The following is a 22429-nucleotide window of genomic DNA, read 5'->3' on the forward strand; positions in this document are numbered from 1 at the left end:
CATATATTGCGATATAGACTTGTCTCTAATAATGAAGGAGCTGAGCTCATTGCTAGTGCTGGAGAGCCCTTGGTATTACTCATGGAATTACTAGTAATATCAGAATAATTCAGTACCCTTCTACACGTCATTGAATCCCTCTTCTTGTGCAGCCTAGAGCAGCCAAAACCTTGCTGTACATTATTTTATGTAATTCTGGATGTGAGCAAGCCCACAATATACCCCTGTACTGAGAGGCTGATGAGTTAGAAATCAGTACAGAAAAGTTCTAGCACCACCTATAACCAGACTTGCTCCTCAGCTTTTCCTTCAAATAGGCAATCTCTTAACTGCATAGTAAGCATTACTCTCCGGAGGCCACTGTTTACTTTTAGAGCATAAAGGAAAACTCAGACGTGTAGTTTTGTCACTGCTGAAGGAATAGGGGAACTGAAAGCCCTTTGTCTACATGGTGAGGAGCAGGAATGCTGTAGCACTGCCGGCAAGCCTGCTCACATCCCAGGGTGTAGGTAACAGGATTCAGCCCAACTCTGCTGTCCCCAGAAATAGGAGCAATATGACTGTGCTTGTTCCTCCAGGAGCAGAGGTGGCCACATGCCCCAGATCTCTGCAGGTTGCTCTGGCCAAGCACAGGGACTTGGGACGCATTGTTGGGCAGAGGGTTTACCATGCACCCATCCAAATGTGTCCCTCTTCAAGAATGGCATAAACAATTTATTCCAGTGAGTTTATTATGCTGATGTGCATTTATCACTCTCAGGTTATATTTCTGATTCAATGCTCTAGATGAGAAATCAAATCTGAAAGACAGCAGTGAATGTTTACTTTAAAGCTGAGGATTAAGTTAAAGTATTAATAACAATAAACTGATGACTGTAAACACACTTGATAGTCCATTGATCTGTGCCTGCCATTCATTGCTCTCTGGTATTCTTGGTGAACGTTTTATTTATCATGCTGTCATCCTCATATCAAGTATCCATTCCATACTGGATCCGTGTTTATAAGTCTGGAACCAGCTTTCTTATGAAGAAATTCAATTATTTCACTGTGATCAGTGATATAGAAGCTACAGGATAAGTAACCCTATATGCTGTATTTCCTGAAACATATTCTGGTTTTGAACCATACTGGGAACTTCCTAAACTTCTGTTGTTATACAAATTGAATGTTAGAGCTTTTTTTTCTTGTTCCTTCTCACTTAAGCAGCCTCTTCTCTGTCATAGAGTCCCATTGTGTGCAAGTGCCGTGAAGGGGAACTGTTGGATCACAGCCTGAACTCTGATTGACCACCTGAGGCGAGAACTGAGTCAGCTGTGGGAGCACAGGTGGAGGCAATTTACCTGTGTGATCAGAAGGGGTGGAGCCTGGTTGTGGACCTGGTCCTGGTTAAGTGGACCCCACTTAAGGGCTGACTTCCTCCTGAAGAAGGTTCTCTTTCTGGAGATTGCTTCTTGTGGCGTTTATTGTGAGGCTTACGACACCAGTGAGTACTTTGCATTTATTTTTTATTATCTTTTCCAATGGGGTAATCTTACGAAGCCTAACTTTTTTTGTATGCTTATTGATCATCCAGTACTTTATAACATCTGTATACTTATTGATTTTACATGTCTCTGAGAACTCAGCCTTCTCTGCTCATTCTTTCTTGTGGATTTTCATTGCCTACTTATCTCAGAGCAAAATCATAAAATCATTTGAAGTTGGGAGGGACCTCTAAAGGTCATCTAGACCAGGTCCCCTGTAATGAGCAGGGACACTACAGCTCCATCAGGTGCTCAGAGTCCAGCGTGATATGGGGTGTCTTTGGTAACAGGGCATTCCACTCTATCCATATGCCTAAATATCCCAAAGACTTAATGAACATCAATGATCAGACTTCTAAGGAAGAGCGGACAACTGCCGAACTTAGAGGCTTCAGTGTTTTTTCTCAAGAGCTCAGACAAACAAGTTAGTGCAGTTCACAACTTTTTAGTGGTGGCAGCCCAAACTTTGCTGTCAGTGGCCTTGTGTCAGCACGGGCTTGGGAATTAGTGGAATGATTGCAGGCTTGCATGCATATAGCTGACAGATTTCATCCTCGATATTCATGATCTTTCCTGTGGCATTAACTAAATGTGTATAATAATTTATGTTGTCATTTAAATTTAAAAGAGACTTTCCAGGCAGCACTATTTTTCCTGTTAAATCTTGCGAAGCACACCTTGAACTACATTTTAATATGAATAGTTAACTAATGCAGATCACTGAAAAACAGACAGTGTATAATGCGAGAAGAACCAACCAAAAAAATCATCCTGGGTTTTACACTAGCTGAAGTTTGTGAATGATTTTTCCAGTGCAAAGCATTTTGTGCTAATCCAGTTTTGTGTGAAATGTTCTTAGGATAAGCTCCTATCAACTGACCCACTAGTTGTGTGCAATATATGCGGAGAGGATATTAGTTATGGATTACAGACATTTCTCCACAAAGCATTTTGTTAAGTCCTGCCAATTGCAAGACAAGCGCTATTATTCTGTATTGCCCTCTTTGACTAAGCCTGGATTAGCAAATGCCCCTCTTTGATTTCCTGTTGCAAAGTTGTGTTTTGAAGTGCAGATTGTTGGCCAGATGTCCCTAATGGTGTGGGGACAGCAATGGCCATGAGGAGCGGAATTCACCCCTGTGTACTCAGCTCTAGAACCGAAGGCATCTGTCACAGCCGAGATTTCCTCCTAACATTTGAAGCAGTTGAAAGGCAATTGTGTGAGTTGGCGTTAACTGTCCCAGCTGGAAAAGGAGCCCTCCAAAATCTTTTCATTTGTCCAAATCCTGCTCCACCATGAAATCATTTTTACCTTCTTTTGGCTGCACCTGAAATTCAATCTCAGGTAGAAGCTTTGTCTAACTGTAACTTGCCTGCCTGGTGGCAGCAGAGGCAGCCTAGGGTGTTGGGAGCATGCACTGGGAGTGTGGGGCTTCTGCTGCTGCAGGTGTTGCCTGTGCTGGGTGCTTCTTTGCCACCTCTGGGCAAGAAAGATGCTGGCAACTCCACCTCTTGCATCATGCACATTTCTTATTTTTCCATTTCAACTCCTCCCTGTTTCCCTCTCCTGCCTTATTGGAGTCATTAATGAGAGTGTAAGCCATCCCCTTAGCAGACAGCCGTACGTTCTGGGTTTGATGACCCTGATCCTCCTCATGCTCAGCCTATCTCCTTTCAATTGTTTCATCAGCTGCGTGACTGCCGGCTCGCACCTGACAAGTGACAAGTCTCAGGCTCCTGCTGACTAGATAATCAAAGTCTTGTCAGAGCTGTCAATACCCTGCAGATAGGAGAGGACAAAGAGGAAAGGTTTCTACAGAAACCGCTGCCTTCAAAAAATACTGTCGATTCTTCTTACAGAAATCACCTGTTTGTTTCAAAACATTATTTATTACTGAAAGAACGGTCTCTGCAGAACAAGCATGTAAGCAGAATAACAGTGGCTTTTAATGACATAGCCCTCCAAATCCGCTGTCCCCAACATTTTGTTGGGAATTGTTGTGCAGCCCTGAATAAAGGGGAAATATTGATATTCAGTAGTCATTTAAACTTCCCAAAGAATTTAAGGGCATCGCTTTAAGCATGGGCATAATTGTTATTTGATAAAAACCAATCTTCTTAAAGCAAAGAATGCACAAGTATGTTCTAGCCTAATATTGCAAACCAAGGTTACTTATGACCTCTTTCCATTTTGGAACATTTTCAAATGCAGATTTGATTTAAAATGTTAATTAAAGCACAGGGCCAAAATTTTTCCTTTCTTACAGACCTCTAACTTTGCAATCTACTGAAGTTGATGGATTTCATCTGGATTTCACCAGCACAAGAAAGTGTTATATTTGATGCAGAGTTATTTGGGTATTCCAATGTATTTAGAATATACGTGTTAATGTTCTGGGATGGACAGATGTTCTAAATGTGCTGGATTCAAGAGGTTTTATTAATACTTTGTGTATTAAAAAAATTACCTTTGATTTGTAAGATAGCTAGAGAATAAAATGACTTTGCTTTTCACAGCCTGAACTCCTTTAAAATAATATCAAAGATGAAGTTTCTGAAGTCCTGGTGTTTATTTAAGATAAACCATTTTACTGTAGTACCAGGAATAAAGTAGTGGGCCTGGCTTGCTGCTGAGAGAAAGTCGTATGGCATTTCTGGTCTCAAAGTTGTCTTTAAGCCGGTGTTCAGTAGCACTCCTCATGCATCTGCCTCCTGTGCCACTCTGATAACTTCTGAAAGAAGCTCTGGGCACTCAACTGGTGCTTCAGGCCTCTGCTTTTGTGTCTATTTTTGTGAGGGATGGCTTTCTTAGGAGCAGCTGTCTGAGCTGCTTTCTGGTTCTCGTGTGGGTGGTTGGACAGCAGAACGTGGCAGGAAGACCTGCAGCCCGGAGGACCTGTTGGCAAGGCTGGGCATGGTGCATTGGCTGGGGACGTGGCAGGCTGCTGGTGCCTGGGAGCATCCACTCTCAGAAGATCCTCCCAGTGGAGGCCCAGGAGGTTGCAAAGCCCTGGGATTGCTCTCAGCAGTGGCTGCCAGCAGAGCTCAGGGGAAGTTTTCTGATAGAAAGGGTTTTTTTTATCAGAAAATGCCGATTCATCAAAAGCAAAACATTTCATGAAAACATCTGGCTTTCAATGAATCTTCCCGGAGAACCTAGCCTGCGAAGCAGATTTTCATTGTAAATCTGTCTGGTTTCCTGCCAGGTCACCTGCGTGGCTTCTTGGCTGCCTGCCAGCGCTTGCAGCTCTAAGGTAGCCATGCTAGAATGCCTGCCCTGATCTGAGACCTCTGCTTTTACATCTGTGTAGGAAGAGAGCTGGGCATAGGGACCCTTCCTAGGCAGACCCCCGGCTTCCCTGCAGGCTCTGGGGCAGCTTGGGTGGATTTCTATCCTCTGAAAAGATTAGGGAAAAAGACAAAAAGTTGTTCTGAATCTGAATGAGAACTGTTTTGTCGATGTTGACGCTTCCTGCAGACCACAAGTTCTGAATTTGGCACCTCTCACTTGCCAATAGATAGAAAAGAAAAAAAACAAAAAAAAAAAACTAGCGAGACTCATGGGCCAGAGGTAGAAATCAGCTTTGATGCTTCCAGGTGAAAGGCACTGAAGCACATCACATGAAACAGTCCTGTTTGTGTGACATGTATTGTTCACAGAAAGACTGCAGGTGATATACCTGGACTAAAACACTTGTTTCATTAACTTTATTTGAAGGAAATTGAAACTTATCAGATATGCTAGGCTGTAGCAAGTTAAACCTCATAAGTACCTTTTAAGTAAACTAATTTTTGTTTGTTATCACACAATGGATATCCTGTTAAATCCTGATTAAATACATAATTAGATGTATTTAAAGTAATAGTACTTATTCAGACAATAGTTTTCTTATTAAGAGTTACTTTATTTGTTAATCAAATGTCACTTAAAATGTAGAGTGGGTGGGAAAGAGTAATTGTATGATTTACTTGAAAGAAAGCTGTAGACAAAGTAGATGGCAGAAAGTAAACAAGCAGTGGTTTGAATGAAGACTGCTGTGACGTACTTTTCTGGTTTTATCTATCTGCTTTGAGCAGACAGATCGAAGGGAAGTTGAGGACCAGAGGCTGAGCTGGGGCTCACTGATGCCCACTTCCAGATGAATAGTCATTCTTTGTATCCTCTTTGCAAGCTTGTTAACAAAGTTCCTGTTTTAGCTGAGGTTGATAAGAAGTGCAGTGGTCAGGCCATTAGAATAATCTTCATCTTTTAGATGAAAAGGCTGCAGGTGCAATTTTGCAATTACTTACAAAAACACAGAAGACACTTTGGCTGCTGGTGTCGTGTGACTTTTTTTTTTTTAAGCACAGCACGATTTTGGTCTATAATGCACATAAGAAGTATGATTTACACAGACTGTCCCTATTATAAAAGGTTGCCTTTATTCTGCAGTTTGATGTTCACAACTGTAGTATAACACACCTGTAATCTTAAATTCCCCTAGTTTTGCTGAAACTGGTGAAGAGGGGCTGGAGAGCTGGCTTCTGGTGGCACACTGAGTTCAGGCTCCGTGACTCTGAGGCCTGCTCTTGGGCAGACAGCGCAAGGGATGCTTACTATGTAGAGGAGTTAAATAAGTTTTCCAGAATGTTTGAGATCTTGTTTTGTTTCCAGTTTTGACCACAAGGCAACAATAAAAATTCTATCAGAATGGTTAATGAACGTTTTCACTGTTTGCCACTTTTCTCAATAAAGGAACACTCTGACTTAGCGTGCCCATCTTTGAGTTCTCTGTTTTTGGTGGTGCTACAAACAGCCCTTCCTTCCCTCTCCGTGGTGTGACTGCCATCCCTTCCTTTCAGCAGTTCAGATGCTACTGATGTGACAGCAGCGAGTGCTGATGTGGGCTCATCTCTGTTAAAAGTGGGAGCTGTGCCCTTGCAGGAGCTTTGGTGTCCTCCTGCTTCCCACTGGGACAGTGACAGGAAGAGATGGGGAGGCCTTGCATTGCTTGGTAATTAATTGATTCTCTGCATCATTTTGGTGCTTAACAGCCCCATCTCCAAACCCAAATTTTCAAATTGCCTTTGCAGCATGCTGAGATATCTCTGGCAGCACACATGGGTCTGGCTTTCAGGGTTTTGTGGAATGTCTCAAGTTTTCCCCTATTGCTAATCTCTCCTTCATGGAAAAGGCAGGGGGTAATGATGGATGTGAGGATGATACAACACTGAGGCAGAGAATTAATCAGGGTAAAGAAATGATAGGGGTTTCTTCTAGGTATTCTTTGTATGGACTGCTTGGTGATTGTGGAGCTCAAACAAAATCAGAAATATTCAGCCAAGTTGTTTCCCTTTTTGAAAGGAGCATAATGTTATCAGAAGTAGATCTATAGATCTACTTACTGCTTGCAAATCTGGTAGTTAATGTGTCAAAATCCTTCTTATCAGTTGTACCAAGGTTATGCTCAAAAATTGAGTGTGCCTCCTATAACATTCTGTGCAATTCTGTATTGAAATCTCGTTTGAGGAAGTATTTGAGCTATTTGCAGAGTATGTGAAGGGCAGGCATTGTATTGTGTCAAAACACCACAATGGAGACACACATATCCAAGGAGACTGCTGTTGCTGAAGCTTACTCTTTACTCTTTCCTCTTTCATGTACAAAAGACAAAGAATCTTATAGCTCTGTTTTTACATGTAGAAGATGTGCATTTCTGTGGAGATGTCATAACAGTTGTATAAAAAATGTAAATGGTCTTTTAGGGCAGATGTCAAATGGGAGGCTGTGCCTACCATCAGCTGTGCCACTTGTTTTGTCTCCTGTATTGACCATGTGGTCTTCTGTGGGCTTAGAAAAGAAAAGTGAAAAGTGAGATGTATGAGATGTAATGTAGTATTGAGGTCTCGTGTGAGGCTTTTAATACTCAAGAAGAAAAACTTTTTTCATTTTTTTTCAAAAACAGCATGAATGGAGAGAGGAAACCCCCAGACAAGTGTTTTTGGCATGAAGGAGAATTAGCTTCAGCTTCCCACCCTGCCACATGTAGAACCTCCTGTTTCCTGCTCTTGCTGGCACACTTGACAGCAGCCCTTCCATTTCCAGCATGTCCCTGAGCACACTGACATGTTTGCATGAAGCATATAAGTAGTGTTAAACTGCATTTTTCACTGGAGAATATTCACTGAAGAACTCTCCATCAGTTCTTGACTAACAGTTTTTTTTTATCATTCCTTTCCTTATCCTAAAATATTACTTAGACAGGAGTTTGGGTCATGACTCCTTGCGGAATTTGTATTTAATATTTTCTTAAATTATTTTTGGTAATCTATGTAAAGATTATGTATAACACAATTAATTGATATAAGTGGTTTCAATTCTCCTTAATATGACAAATCTCTAGTGTGAAATATTCTTAGTTAATGATCAACATAAAATAGATAGAGTTCATTTTTAATGCAAGTACAAGATTTGAATTAATTTGTAGTTAGAGTAGAGTTATTAAACTGTTATAATATATATACATGTATGTTCCCTTCTTTTGTTTTTAAAGCTTTAAAGTTCAGGAGGTATGATGGCTTGGTTGGGATCTTTCTACCTAAACTCTTTCCACACTGAAGCACTAAGGGACATTTACTTAGGATTCCTCCACAAGGCATTGATACTTCTGTATGCTAATACTCTCCTAAAAGACGAGTTCTGGTTTGCAGGGACTTGTGGTTTTGGCTGATCCTAAATGTTGGGTTCATAGGAATGAACCATTAGCCCAATTTCCTGTTACAAAAATACCTTCTGTCTCTGAGAATCTAGCCTGCCCACAGAGGAAGGGTCTCTAACAGAGTGCAGGAGGTTTGGGTGTGCTAATCTACCTTGAGCAGAGTATTAAGCAACAAAGGGTGCACAGACTAAGAGTATTAGAAATGGATTAACATAAAACTACATATCATTATCATGGTCTTGCTTTCTTACGTTTAATGAGTGATGTTCCTTAATATTACTATTAAATTTATAGCAGTGAGATAAGCATCACATTTTCCTATGATTGCATTAAAGATGAAGGAAAAAATATTGGGAGATGTGCCAAATGGAATTGAAGGATGCGTGGGATGGAAGAAGCAACTTGCAGGGAACATCTGTTTCTGCTGGACCTTGTCACTTTTCTGTCAGTTGGAACTCTGAGTTAACCAGACTCCTTTAACTTTAAAAAGTGTTGTTTAAGATATAGCACAGTTCAAAATAACCATCCAGTATGCTGCAGTTTGTACGTGTCATGGAACTGCTCTCTAAGTGACGACAGAACTTGGTGCGAATGAAACTGCTTGTACTTTCTTTCAGTGTGCAGTGTGAGTGAGAGCTGGAGGGATTTAAAGTGGTTTAATCCTCACTGTTCTTCATATTCCCTCTGCTTCACAGGTCAGTGAGCTGCAGCGTTTGTGTTGTATTTGAAAATACATATCTTCAGTCTGTTGGCTCGATACCAAAACTTGTTCAAAAATACAACTGAAAGACTTACTTAGGCTTTCAGAGTCTTAGCTGCTTTGCTTGGTTTGTGTAGTCCAAAAAATGTGCATCAAAATGAGAGCAAAATGTCAGTCTGTACCTTTGTGCAAGCAAACTGTGAACACCCCAAAGAGCCAAACCAGCCCGAGGGGTTGGGCCAGCATTTCCTAACCCGTGTGTCCTCTGCTTGCTTTCTGATGGAAATGTAGGATGTGCTGTGGAGGAAGGAGAGCTTCTGTCATTTCTTGAAAGCATCAACACTATGCTCTGTTGTTTTTCCCCAAGACTCTTCCTAAAAAAAAAAAAAAAGTACTTTTATTGTGGTACATTTTTGATTCTTTAATTTCCCAACAGTTTTTAAACGGAAAGCAAATATTTCCTTGAAACACTTTTTAATGAAACAGATTTGAATTTATCTAAAAACATTTTGATGGCAAACGTTAGACTTGTGTTATCATGAAATCTTTTTTAATACGGAAGAGATCACAGCAGTTAAATTTTTTTAGGGCATAAATTCAACTATAAATGTAATAAAGAATTAAATAGTAGCCTATCTCACTCTCAATATTTTCTGTATTATTTGTGTTTGTTATTGCTGTCTTCAAGAGTACAGCAAAAATATACTGCATTGCTTATTAAAAGCTTTAGGTAAAATAATCAGTATCTTAGAAAATTTTAGAAGGTATAGAGTCTTCATAGATTTGCAATGATGTTGCCTTTTCTCACAAGCTATGAGGCATCATTACTTCAGAACAGGACCTCTGAGGAGGCTCACTGCACTTCCTGTAGTGGTGCTGGTTTAAAAAAAAAAAATTGGCATTATTTGCCTCTTGGACTTAATACAGACTAAGTGGCCCAGTGTGGTGCTGGGGGAAGGCAGTATTGCTGGGAATGGCACGCTAGGATGCCTGTAAGTCATAAATTTGAAGTCATGATTATTTGTGGTTCTCACACACCTCATTGCATTATTTTGGCAAGATGGGTGTGAATCCCAATGTGCTGGCTAAATTCCAGTTTGAGCAGTTACGTTTTGTGCTTGAAATTCCCCTGTAGTTTCAGCTCAATGTGTTTCACATCTCGGTTTGTACTATTGCTCTATAGAGTTAAGCAGCTGACATTTTTTTTTACTCTGTGAACTGCAGGATCTTAGGTGTGAGTCTTGTAGGTGGTTGTAGTCGAGGCACTCGTGAAAAGATTTAGAGTGCAACCAGTTGTGCAAGAAAAAGGTGCTACAGAAGTAATGGGAGTAAATGTTGGAGGCTGCTGTCTGCAGGCTCCAGGAGTTCAGTGCAACTGTGCAATACATAATGCACATGGCTCTCATCACAGATAATCTCATCCCTCCTGCAAAGTAGCAACAGTGGCATACGTCATGCTGTAAATATAATTGTCTAGCACCTACCTGGTTTTTTATTTTGTTTCAAAAGAAGAGGCCAAGATCAAAAGCTTTAGTACAATCAATCAGGCTTTAATCAAATGAAGCACTTGTGCCTGTGCCTTACTTTAAGCACGTGAGGATTATTGCTGATTTCAAGGAGATAACCACATGCTAAAACAGGGCCTCATATCTGGAAACCTTGTATCTCCAGGTCTGTCTGTAAGACACACTATGTTTCACCCTTCTGCTTGGTTAAAGGTGAGATGAAAGTGCTGTCTAATCAAAAACAAGCAAATGAATATATTCAAGCAAGCAAGTTTTAGCAACTTTAGTTATACTCTAAAACTAGTCTTTATATTAATTATGTAGATTATATTTCTGCAAAAGAGCAGATGTTATTTAAACCAACAGAAACAGTGGGCTTTTCAACAGAAATCATACTGAGGTGCCTAAATACGCCATTAAATTCAGTGGTAAATCAGAAATTTGATTTTTCACCTAACATTGCACATCCACAGCAATGATTAGTTTACAAATTAATTTTTTTTTGAATTTTCACATAGCTGAAATTTAGTATCTATATCAGAGCGTAGAGTCTGTGCATAATGTTCTATGATCAAAGTTATCACTGCATGTAAGATAGCTTTAGTGCATTCTTCTCTGGCAAAGCTTTGTTTCCACTTCTAAATCTAATGTACAGTCAGACACTACGACTCCTGGATCCTAAAAGCAGGAAGATTGTGCATGGGAGAAGTCACAGGGTTAACGTGCTAACGTAGAGGTTTGGTCTACCTTTAATTGAAGTGGGTGTCCACAGCAAGTGGCTTCTCCCATTAGAAATGATTTTCTGCCAGAAATCTATATTCTGTCATACCCAATTATGCACCCTACTAATCAACGGAGAACTTGGTAGCACCCCGACATGGAAAATTCTGCATCTGTTCTAAATCCTGCCCTTCTAAGCAGGATTATTGCCAAGCACTGTGAAGATTGCTTAGCTGGGTACAAAAGATGCTGAACCCAAGCCAAAAAAAGGGAAGTAATTCTGATTTTGTTTGAATGAGATTATTTTATTGGATGGAAGGAAGTAATTGAATTATGTGCTGTAAAATAAAGCCCCGAATTTTTGAGGAAAAAATCAAGTATTATCTCGCAAAATCTTTTGAAACAGCAGAAGAGTACAAGGACCTTCATCAGATCAAAAAGCTCTTAACTGCTTCCTTGCTTCTCTGAAAGCAATTACTACTATGTGTATTTTAGACAATGGTAGTAATCTTCTGTCAGTTCATTTGTTAAATGTCACACTTGAAATGCTTAAGAATATGTTTATCGTTAAGCATATGAGCATTACAGCCATTTTCAATGAGACTAATTCCAGCGTTCTGAAGAAAGAGGGCCCCATTCCTAGCTGTTATCTGGTCCTCATGCCGGTCACGTACGTTGTTGTTTAGCTGGTGGTGGTCCAACAGATTTCATTTTTATAGGCCCCCAAAGCCCTTCGAAGTACTTCCTGTGCTATTGAACTGGAGAAGGTGCTGAGGAAGCCCACAAGATGTGCAGTTGCTGCCTGGGTTGATGAGAGATTAAGTAGACCAGTGCTCTTTTAATCAAAAAAGAGATGGCCGTCAGATGACATGGCACAGGAGATGTGCAACAAAGAGAGGAGAGGTGGGAGACCCTGTTCAAGAGCTAGGAGACATTGCACAAACCTACTGGCCTGAAGGTTTAAAATTTAATGTGGAAGTGTTTTTCTACATGTTACAAAACCAACCTCAGTGTGTGGAATGCTGTGAAGGCCATAGGTGTAATTTGAGAAAGAATTTAAGGATTTCAGGCACAAATAGTCCACTAAGTGTGATTGGTTGTACATATGCAGATATGGCCTTTAGCTTGAGAAGTCAAAAAGTCATGGCTTGTGACAAGATGAAAAGACAGTGGAGAAATGGAAGAAAACATCAGCATGTATCAGCCAGCCCGTGATGAAGCCAACCCTTTGATGAAGGTGCTAGAATGCCTTCTCCTTTGCAGCGATGTTTACAGGCCTGCTTTTCTGAAAGCAGAATGGGAAATTTCTGAGTATTTCTGAAAGAAGTTGTGTGTTCCCAGATATTATGCAAGTGTTGCATCTGTTTAATATACAGTTTGTATTCATGAAGATGTCATAGGTATTTTAGTGCTCCCTCTGTTCACGTATGTTGCGTGTGGAAATTGAATAATGTGACTTGTTATAGTTTTGGTTAAGTGTTAGGACTACTTATGGAGCTTATAATTCCACTGTGGCTTTAAGCTGTGATCAGCACATAAGTAGCTCTCTAGGCTAGCTGCTGCTGGGTAGGGCACAATAAGACTTCAGGCTAAGGTTGTTCAAGACTCTATTTACTTTTTCTCTTTCCCATCTTGAAAGGATTCAATGCTGTTGAGAGATTTCTAGTTTGATGTACCCTTTGTTATTACAATAATTTGCAGAAAAGTCTTATTTATAATCAAAAAAAGGAAAAAGTTGGAAAATGTATATCCCTGCTAGGGACAAGTCCTTTCAATCTGCATTTAAATAAGGGTATTGGCTACGTAAAACACAAGGCTGCCCAAGGCAGGATGTAAATAGTGTCTGCCAGGTATTGTGTTTGATGTGAGCTTCCACGCAGGGTATTGAAGACACACATCGGTAAATTTTGATCCTGCAACTCTTTCCTGTGCAGTATCAGTCTGTTTAGTGTATTCAGAAAGCAGCTAAAGATGTTTTTATGGAAAAAATTAAATAGCACAGACATTAATACCACTTCTAATGCACATTCTTAACTGAAAACAAAGTATCAGTATTTATCCTACATATTTTTCTTTAAATAAACAAAAAACAATCCCGCACAGGTGCCTAGTATGACTGAGAATATAATACCCTAAAGTTTAAGACTAGTTTGTAAACAGAGTCCCTAGTGTCTGCTATTGATCTTTTGCTATTTTAATGCATTTTTACTGACCGACATGTCCTGTGGTAAAGAATATTGCCTAAATTAGTTATCTGATTGGTTCTTTTGATTAATGACGGGACTGTGCTTCATTACACATGACAACATGATCAGAATAATCACTGCAGCCATAGAAGCTTGGACTGGCATTTTTTATTCCTTCATTTTTAAAGTTCATTTATAAAATTATTTAATGTATACGTCCTAAGTTGTAATTTATTTACATGACACTTTTTTCGATGGGAACTGTTGTAGTGTGTCACAAATGGCTAAGAAAACAAGGTAAACTAGATGTACAAATCAATGTCTTCTGGCTCAAGGGGAAAAAAAAACATAATCAAGATTCAAGAGCTGACCTTGTCCAAAGTCCAACTTGTCACACAACAAACAGTGAGGTGCCCAACAAATCACTAGGATCAGCAGGATGAATTCGGAGGAATTTTTAAATGATGTTATTCCTTGCTGGAGTTCTTAACAAAACTTTGAGAATCACATGTGTTGGAATGAAATTAGAGCAAGACCCAAGCACTCCTGGGTTTCCATGGTCCAGCTAAGGGCAGGCACTTCAGAAGGGCCAGCTGGGACTTCTACTTTGTGCAAGCACTGTCTCCATTGGCTGCTTCTCTGTATTTTTTGGTGGCTCTTAACTGCTAACCTGCAAAGCAATGTGATTTTGCAAGCAGGTTCCCAGAATGGAATAGTTTCTTGGTGAAACTCCAAAGCCAGTGTGAGAAACTGTCTCCTTTTAACTGCTTATACTTCTGCAAAACTAAACCACCTTTGTCTTTGCATGGAGGATCAAGACCAGATGTGTTGCTTAACATTATCCTGTCCCTGTGCTATCTGCTATGGTTTATAGCACCTTTACATGCTTTGAGGTTCTTGATTGCTTTTTAGTAGGTCATTCTGGGATTGATCTGTTTGAATTTATAAGGACATGCATGCCACCTTATGTCACACTGATGAATGATTCAAAATTTTAAATGGCAATTCAACATTTAATGTTTTGAAAAATGTTGAAATGGTGTCATGCACAGAATAAATGGCAGCTTTCATTTTCTTTCTTCAAAATTCCCTGCCAGCCTGTTTACATGATGTTGACAGACATTTTAACGTTTGCCAGAGAAATAATGTGAAGGGTTGGATACCTGCCATAAAATGGTTTTCTCTCTATGGCAAGTGTGGAAACAAATGTGTGTATGCACAGTATATACACACATATATTTTAAACATATTTTCAAACAAAAATTTGTTTGTTTGCTGTTAAAACTACAGAAATGCAGGATTAACTCCAAGAGGGGTAGAAACAGAGCTCGTAGGAGCCAGAGCCTCACTGACTCCTGAGCGAGTCCAGCTCACGGTGCACGGTGTCACACATTCCTTGCACAACTCAGGAGCCATCTTGCTGATCAGCTGCTAAACAACCTTTGATTTCAGCCCCAAATCATGTTATGTTCTGATGCAAGAACTAGAGTGTGTTTGCACACCGAGTGCTGCTTGTGCCAACATACTGCCATTCTTATTGTACTATTTTTATTATGCTCTGTCTCACTTTAAGACTTCATTGTACCGGCTCCATATAACACATTATCTGAATATAAAAGTGTCTGTACAGATTTAGGGCCCAATCCTTTATGTACATATGCACTTTAAATGGACCTCAGCATTGGTGCGATAGATTTTCCTCCTGGGATTGCAGGAGAAGGCTGATATTTGTTGTGTGTAGTAAATGTGAAGGTTTAATATGCCAATAATTCCATTTCCATGGAATAACTATGGATTTAGGATGTTGTGCTGAGTTAATTTTAGCTTGTGTTTAGACATTCATTTTGTAACTAACAACATTTGTCTAATTATGGTGGCATACCAAGCTTTTGTTTCCTGGGAAGAGATTGCTATTGTATGAAATATGTTTAATCATGGTTAAACACCCTTTGACTTCTCAGGCTGTTTGTAGCCGTGTAAGAGGCTGTTTGATGCTACCATTGTGTGTAGGTGAGTGAAGCATTGATAATTCTTTTATGAAAGCAATTCTGAATGAAGGACTGATAAGCTAAGTTTATGATTCTTACATTCCAGGATTGTTTTGTTGCTAGCACATTAGAAATTGTGACTAGTCAATGAAATGTCAGCACTTAAGGGCTTCATGAATCAGGTCCTGTGTTAAGAGCAGTTGTAAACTACTACATGGGTCACTGAGTTTTAGTATTTGAGGTTTATAAAATATTTAAGGACGCTGAAGGTTCCATGCCGTACTTAAAAAGTAAATTTTTAATTAGCAGATATATTAATAAAGAAAATAATTTTTTCTTCTGGAATTGATGAATATGTTATACGTAGAGCATGCATCTTTGCTTCCAAATGAGGAATTGATGCATTCTTCTATTCAAAACTTGTTTTCTATCAATACAAGCAGGTAATTGGTTACGCTGGTTGGATCTGTGTGTATATGTATGTGTTACTTAAAAGCTTACCAATATATACAGTATTTTGTGCAGGTTTTTGTATTGCATTGCAGCCTTTTATACATTATACAATTAGAGCGTGTAAAATTGGTGTTGAATATGCAAGTTATATGTTAATCTGATTAAATGAATAGAGAATTGCCCGTTGCAATCAATTGAAATATTCAACCACTTTGTGCTGAACTTGAAGGAAATTATCACCTTGAGGCTGCCAAACCCCTGATACAACTTTGCATTTGCAATAATATTTGCCTATTTAGTATTCAAAAACATATATGTACAGGTTTTTTTAATGAAGTAAGATTAGTCCATCAAGAAGGTGCTTGCAAGAGCTGGAAATGCAACAATCTCCTCTATACAGAAGAGTTAAACAGTGACTGAAGGATTTTAAAGTGTTCTTGCTCATAACGCATTTGTTAATACGCAGATATCTATATTATTTTACCATTTTATTTGTTTATTTTCCTTAAAAATAAAATGACTTGATTTAAGTACACGATGCTATTTACTCGTATTTTAAAGCCATGCATAATATTATACAGTAGATTGAAATGCATACTTATGTCTCCTTCTTTCTTTGGACAGCTATGCTAAAGCAAATAAAATCAAACGCATACATTCCCTTTCAGTGGCTTACAAACTGTAAGTGATGGGAGAAAAAAGCCACAGCCATTCCACTGAATTCTATTATTGACAACAGCAGAAGCAAAAAAATTAGAAAACAAATCCCTTTTTAAATAAAATGAAGTAAAAGACCTACATTGCTTGGAGGAAATGCTAATTGAAAATACCTTGCTAATGCTAGCTAGTCACAGGAAGGAAACATTAAGTTATTATTTTTAATAATGTTTACAAGTATATCCAGCCATTTCCAGCCAGTGAAAAATGTTAGCCTTGGTAAAATGTGGCAGTGCTACTTTTCACTGGTGATGCTGCTCATCTTCTCTCTGATAGCAATCATTAATTTTATTTTTTAACCCAGTCTTCAAATGAAGACAGATGAGCAGGAGAGTTTTAAATGCAAGCTGCTTATGTTCAGAAAAATGGCTGCTAGATTACAGATCACTGCCTGAGCTGAGTCCGGTGGCTGCGGAGGGGAGAGCAGAGCACACGGGTGGAGGTGAGCGGCCCTGCAGAGCCATCGCCTGCCCAGGGCAGTGCAGGGAGGGAAAGGTGAAAGGAAAGCCCTGCACAGTGGTGTGGCAGCCTGATTCATTTCCTAATTGCTATGGAGACACACAGATACTATCACTGTTAATTGCTCTTGATAATTTTAGTGTTGCGTTTTAACATTTATTTCTCATTAGCAGTAAGAGGATTGTGAGAGACCAAGAGGTGTGATAGGCATCGCATCACTGGCAACATCGTGCTGTATCTTCTATTCTCTAATGTCCTCAGCACTGTCTTTTCAGCCATGCCAATGAGCAGTAAGTAATTTCTGTGCGACTTCCAGTGTCTCACAGCTTTCCCTGTTTCTTGCACAAACGCTCTGGGTTTATCCTCTTGGTTCAATTGCCTGCTACACAGCAGCGCTCAGACTTGCTCCTCAACACAGAAAGCCTGAGACTTGTTGGCATCCGCTCCTTCCTGTGCGTGCTTTTAAGTTATTTGGAAAGAAGAGGCTGGTCAGGCAGTGCGTTAATAGCACCAAGAGGCAGTAGAAGGACTGTGGCTGAGTGAAGTGAGCTGCTGGGCACCAGCAGGCCTGTAGAGCTGGGCTGTGCTGCTGACCCATGCAGAGTCATGCCTACTGCCCAGCCATCCACTTCTGCATCCCTGTGTGAGAATTGCATGCTCTGGTTGAAGTGGGTACTATAGATTTCAAGGGGTGGAGAGTAGAAAGAAGATAAATGGCAATTGAAAGAGGGCTTTTTAGGGGCATTAGAATGTATGAGAGACACTGCTTAGAGAGGATGGTGCAAACTGCTGCTGACAGGAGTCTGGTGATGGGAGGGGAGTGACCAAACTCCTGCAAGCAGGAGTTGAGCTGTCCTGTGTGCTCCAGCACTGCTAATGATGGCAGCAGCAGCTGGCATGTGGTGGATGTTCTCTGTACCTCTGAAAGGGGATTTTTTTTTTTTTTTTAAATAGAAGTCAGGAACTGATGAGGTCTTGGATCTGAGCTTCTCTGTGTGTGGGCTGATCTTGGATGCTTAGCTCCCATCAGATCCAGAGCCTGGTGCTTGCTGTCAGTGAGGTAGTCCCTGCAGCTCCTTCCAGATCAGGTCTTGTAGATCAGCTCTGGAGCTATGAGCCTGAGTAAGGCACTCCAAGCATGTCTCTGTACTTCAGGGTTTTTGCCAGCCCAACTGCTCCTGGGGAGTGACCTTGTCTCTGGGAAGCAGGCCTTGTGTTAGAGTTCTGTTTAAGGAACTGAGAGAGGATTAATTGGTTTGTTCGCTGCTGTTTCTGGAAGTACCTAACATTTTTCAGTGGAAGATGACTCTGGAAGTACTTTCCTACAGTGAAACAAATCCCTGCCAAAATAAAATGATGAATCCTGAATATTACTGGCAGCACTTGATGCCAATTTTCAAAGAGTTCATTTCTATCTGCACCTCTGTTGCAGGCATGGGGGAGCTTAATGCCCAGTTGTCAGTGCTATTTCCCTACTTGTAGCACAGGGACCAGTGCTCTGTGTTCCCCCAGGTCTCACTCAGAAGATGTGGATGGGGTGAAGCAGAAACCCACTGCACCATCAGGACTAAAGTTACATCTGCTGTTTGCAACCTGAGATTGAGGATGGATCCTTTTTTTTTTTTTAAAAAAAAAAAGCTTATAGGAACAATGCAGCAAAGGTTTGAGCTTTTCCCCCTACAATCACACCTAATTGGGATATCATTAAAAAATGAGTTTATAACATTAATCAGGATAGACTTGTTCTTATAACAGCATAACGTGTCCATCCACACATGGAGAGGGAGAGCAGGCAGCTGCGGACCCAGTTAGGCTTTGTACCCAAGGCAGGGGTGGCCCTGGGCAGAGCTCAGATGCCAGGGAGGCTGCTTGCCACCTTGGATTAGCAGCAGCAGAGGGAATTTCTTTGATGCCTGGCCTTGAAAGGCTGCAACATCTAAGAGAGGTGTCTGGCAGCATCTTTGTGCTTTAGCTACAAAGTAATTTAGTAAATTAAATAACCAATAGATCTGTAACTCCTGTTCCAACGCTTTCCAGCTTTGCTGGAAATGGGTTGCTTAGTGCAAAACCAATTCTTGCAAGCTGAAATCACCTTACAGGCCACAGGTCCTGGTGGTGGCAACTCTCTTGCATTTCTCAGGTGATGAGTGCAAAGGTAGGAAGTCAGAGGTTTGGGAGGGTGCTGGGAGCTAGCAAAGGCCTTCAAAGTAAGAGTGATGTGAGAGGGTGCCAGGAGGCAGAAGGTGCCAGCTGCCTGACAAAAGAAATATCATTACTCACTATTAAAGAACACTCCAGATGCTTGATATAGTCATAGATGTTCTGAATTATTTCTTTCTTTTTTTTTTTTTTTTAGGAAAGCTTCTTGCCTGCCTACAATGTCATTTTATGAAGTCAGGGCAAAAATCTGTGAGCTTTTGTTCAAATAAATAGACCATCAATCTCATGAGTAAGAGCCAATCTTACTGGTTAATGTTGCAGCATAGTGGTTGCCACTTTGAAATACTAAAATTTTCTTCACATTCCCCTATTCCACTGGGACGTCATTACTAGCAGGGACAGATTGTGCAGATATTCCCTGTCAGTCCAGGGTGGGACGAGCAGTTGCTCTGGGCACTCTGGTGTTTCTGCAACATAGATCTTTTTGCATCTCTACTCTCTTCCTTTTCTTAATAATGAGCTAATGAGTGACTATTAGTCATGTGTGGAGAAGCTTTTTATATGTATTTAAAAAAAAAAAAAAAACATGAAAAAGTTAATCTGTTAACTTTCATTGGCAAAACTTACAGCAAATTGCACTCAAACTGTAGGACAATCCCTAGATTTTACAAGGGGAGGACTGATAGAAACAGAATAGCCAAAAAATGGTGTAACAGGAGGACTGCTGAAATTAAACAGGTTGAAAGTTGTCTGGCAGCTCCAAATACAGCAGAGAAGTATAGCCCTGGAGTGCCACAAATTTAATCTTTGAACAGGTTTATTGTTTTATCAGGTTTTTGTTTAAGAAGGGTTTCATTATATATAACATTGAGATAAATTTTTACATAGCAGATTTATTCAACAGGTTTATTCTTTTAACAACCCTCATTGTATTTCAGCAGTTGGTATGTGAGGTCTTATACATCAACCAAGTTTATTGCTTTATCAAGTATGAATTTTAAGGAGTTTTCCTAATAATAGAAGATGTGTGGAGATTTATAGGTGGTACATTGTTCTATTCGGCATTTGAGCCTTTTTACCTAATGTAAGCTACATCCTAACTACATGATGCTGCTGCTAGCAATGGTGGTAATTGTGCTGTAACTCATAGTATTTTCCCACAACTGTAATAGATCTCACTTTGCTGTCCCAGTGTTTTTAAAACCCTTAAAAGTCTAAGTACAACTACCCCAAGTACGTTGTCTCTGTAAATTAGAAGAACAAAGTGAGCTAAAAAGCAGTATTGACATTAGTAAGTAAATGGACTGTGCTGAGTCGTTTTGATAAAAATTCACTTCTTCTGGACTAGAGGAATCAAAAAGTCACCTAGATGGGATGGAGAATGAGCTTTGGCATCTGTGCTAAGGTCCTATCAGTGTCATTGCACATATTTCATCTAAGTTTTCTTCTAAGAATATCCATTTCTTATTACTTAATCCAGAAATCAGTTTTAGGAATTAAATCTTCAGAGTGAAAAGCATGGAAACTCAGTCAGCTGTCTCTGGTTTGAGTTTCTTGCAGAAGAACGTAATTAAAGAATATTTTGATTATTATTTATTGCATTTTTAGGATTTCTTTAATCTTTTCCTTGGAAGGAGAAAAGTGACATTAAAAAGAAAAAAGCAACTTTGAGATGTAAAGTTAGTTTTTACAAATATTATGATTTCTACTTTCACAGCATCCGTTTCGAATCAAGCTGAATTTCACTGATTAGTTCTAATGACAAAAGAAAGATCTATCACAAATTTCTTCAAGTTGTGAAGTAGCAATTAAATTGTAGAGCTGATTTGGTAGTTGCTGATGAAATGTTTTTTCATCAAAAAATGCTGATTAATCAAAACAGGCCAGTTTATAGATAAAGGTGCAATTTATTTGTCTCTGAGATACTGGGGGAGAACTTCTGAAATCTGCTCAGGTGACAACCTGTAAGACTGTAGTTCAGATGAAACGGATTTCCTTTAAAAACCTAAAAGAGAATTGAAATGTTTCAGAGAGAATTGTTCATTTGTTTTATACTGAGTTTTCCCTATTTTCCCACTTTGGTTTGTGAATATATCTGACAATTCAGATTTCCATGAGGGCTGAGATATTCCTTGCATCTCAAATCTGTAGAAATAAGAACTTTTCTCCTAGCACTACTAATGCAAAGTATAGAAATATATTTCACAGCAAAATACAAAACAGCAGTTCTGTATTAGATATATTGTCTGTAATTTCGTTCTCTACCTATGTATGACTCCTTTCTTTTTTCTGATGTCTTTACTCACATGAGTGGTCCTTAACCAAAGAAAGGAAGAAGCCATTCATGGTTAAAGGATATGTGTTATAAGGAGTGTGAACTTGAAGCCACTGTTGGCATATTCACTGTACAAGATACTGGCCTGTTTCTCTCTGCCATCAAAACTTCTCTGACCAGTGGAATGCTGCCATCTTGAATGTGAATTTTGTGTATGCCTACTTGAAAGGGGACATCAGGCAGATCCTTATGTACAGCTGATATTTACACTTCAGAAATTATTATTTTAAAAGTGATAGAATATAAGAAATGTATTAAGGTACATTTTTGTGCAATAATCACATAGGTGTTTTCATTTGTTTTATTATAGAAGTTCATACTTATTAAAGACTTTTTAATGGACAGCTTCTTGTCATTCAGTAGTAACTTTGACATATAGCCAGTCTCATTGACAGGTGTGTTGAATTTACACTACAGATAAAGATTTTAAAAATAAAATTCATAGAGTGATTTCTAAAATTGTATGGCTTAGATAAAATCTTCAGTTTCTAACAACATGACTGTTATATCCAGCAGTTCTCAAATGATGAAATAGTCTAGTTTAAGACTGTTTTAAAAGAGAAAAAGACACTTCAGATGAAACATCAGGCCCGATGAACTCAGTGACAGTACTGTCATTGCCTTTAGTGTGGCCAGGAGCTATGGCAAAATTCCTGCTTTGAGCAGTCTTTGGTAGACAGAATTGACACTTCACCTTGCTCCTGAATACAGCCAGGCTGTGCTCTTATCTCTTCTCCAGCCCCTTCCAGAGGTGTGTCTTTAAGCCTTTTCATTTGGTGGTTTGGGTCCCATTGGGCCAAAGTCACCTTTCATTTATGTTGACTTAACCGCAGTAAAGTTAATGGAATTATTTCTGATTTCTAACAGATGAGTTGACATAATAATTAAGTCAAATTCCTGTAGAATTTTTAGTACCAGAGAGATGTAGGTATTTGTATGTATGTGCTTTTAGAAGGTTAGGCTCTCAGAGAGATGGGCTCAC

General features: G+C 39.6%; 1 long non-coding RNA gene across 4 annotated transcripts in view; it reads left to right on the forward strand.

The window, feature by feature from the left end:
- Positions 1-1285: 1285 nt before the first annotated feature.
- The window catches only part of LOC116243754 (uncharacterized), a 35403-nt gene continuing 14259 nt past the window's right edge, over positions 1286-22429 (forward strand). For 2 of the 4 annotated variants that reach the window (XR_016470752.1, XR_016470751.1), the window contains exons 1-2: positions 1286-1486; positions 17123-17242. This is a non-coding gene — a long non-coding RNA (uncharacterized LOC116243754). The remainder of the gene's footprint in view (positions 1487-17122; positions 17243-22429) is intronic. The other 2 variants (XR_016470750.1, XR_016470749.1) reach the window with 1 other exon arrangement.

The sequence above is a fragment of the Phasianus colchicus genome, chromosome 13 (genome assembly GCF_987193195.1).
Source record: "Phasianus colchicus chromosome 13, bPhaCol1.hap1.1, whole genome shotgun sequence".
In the NCBI taxonomy this organism is placed as follows: domain Eukaryota; kingdom Metazoa; phylum Chordata; class Aves; order Galliformes; family Phasianidae; genus Phasianus; species Phasianus colchicus.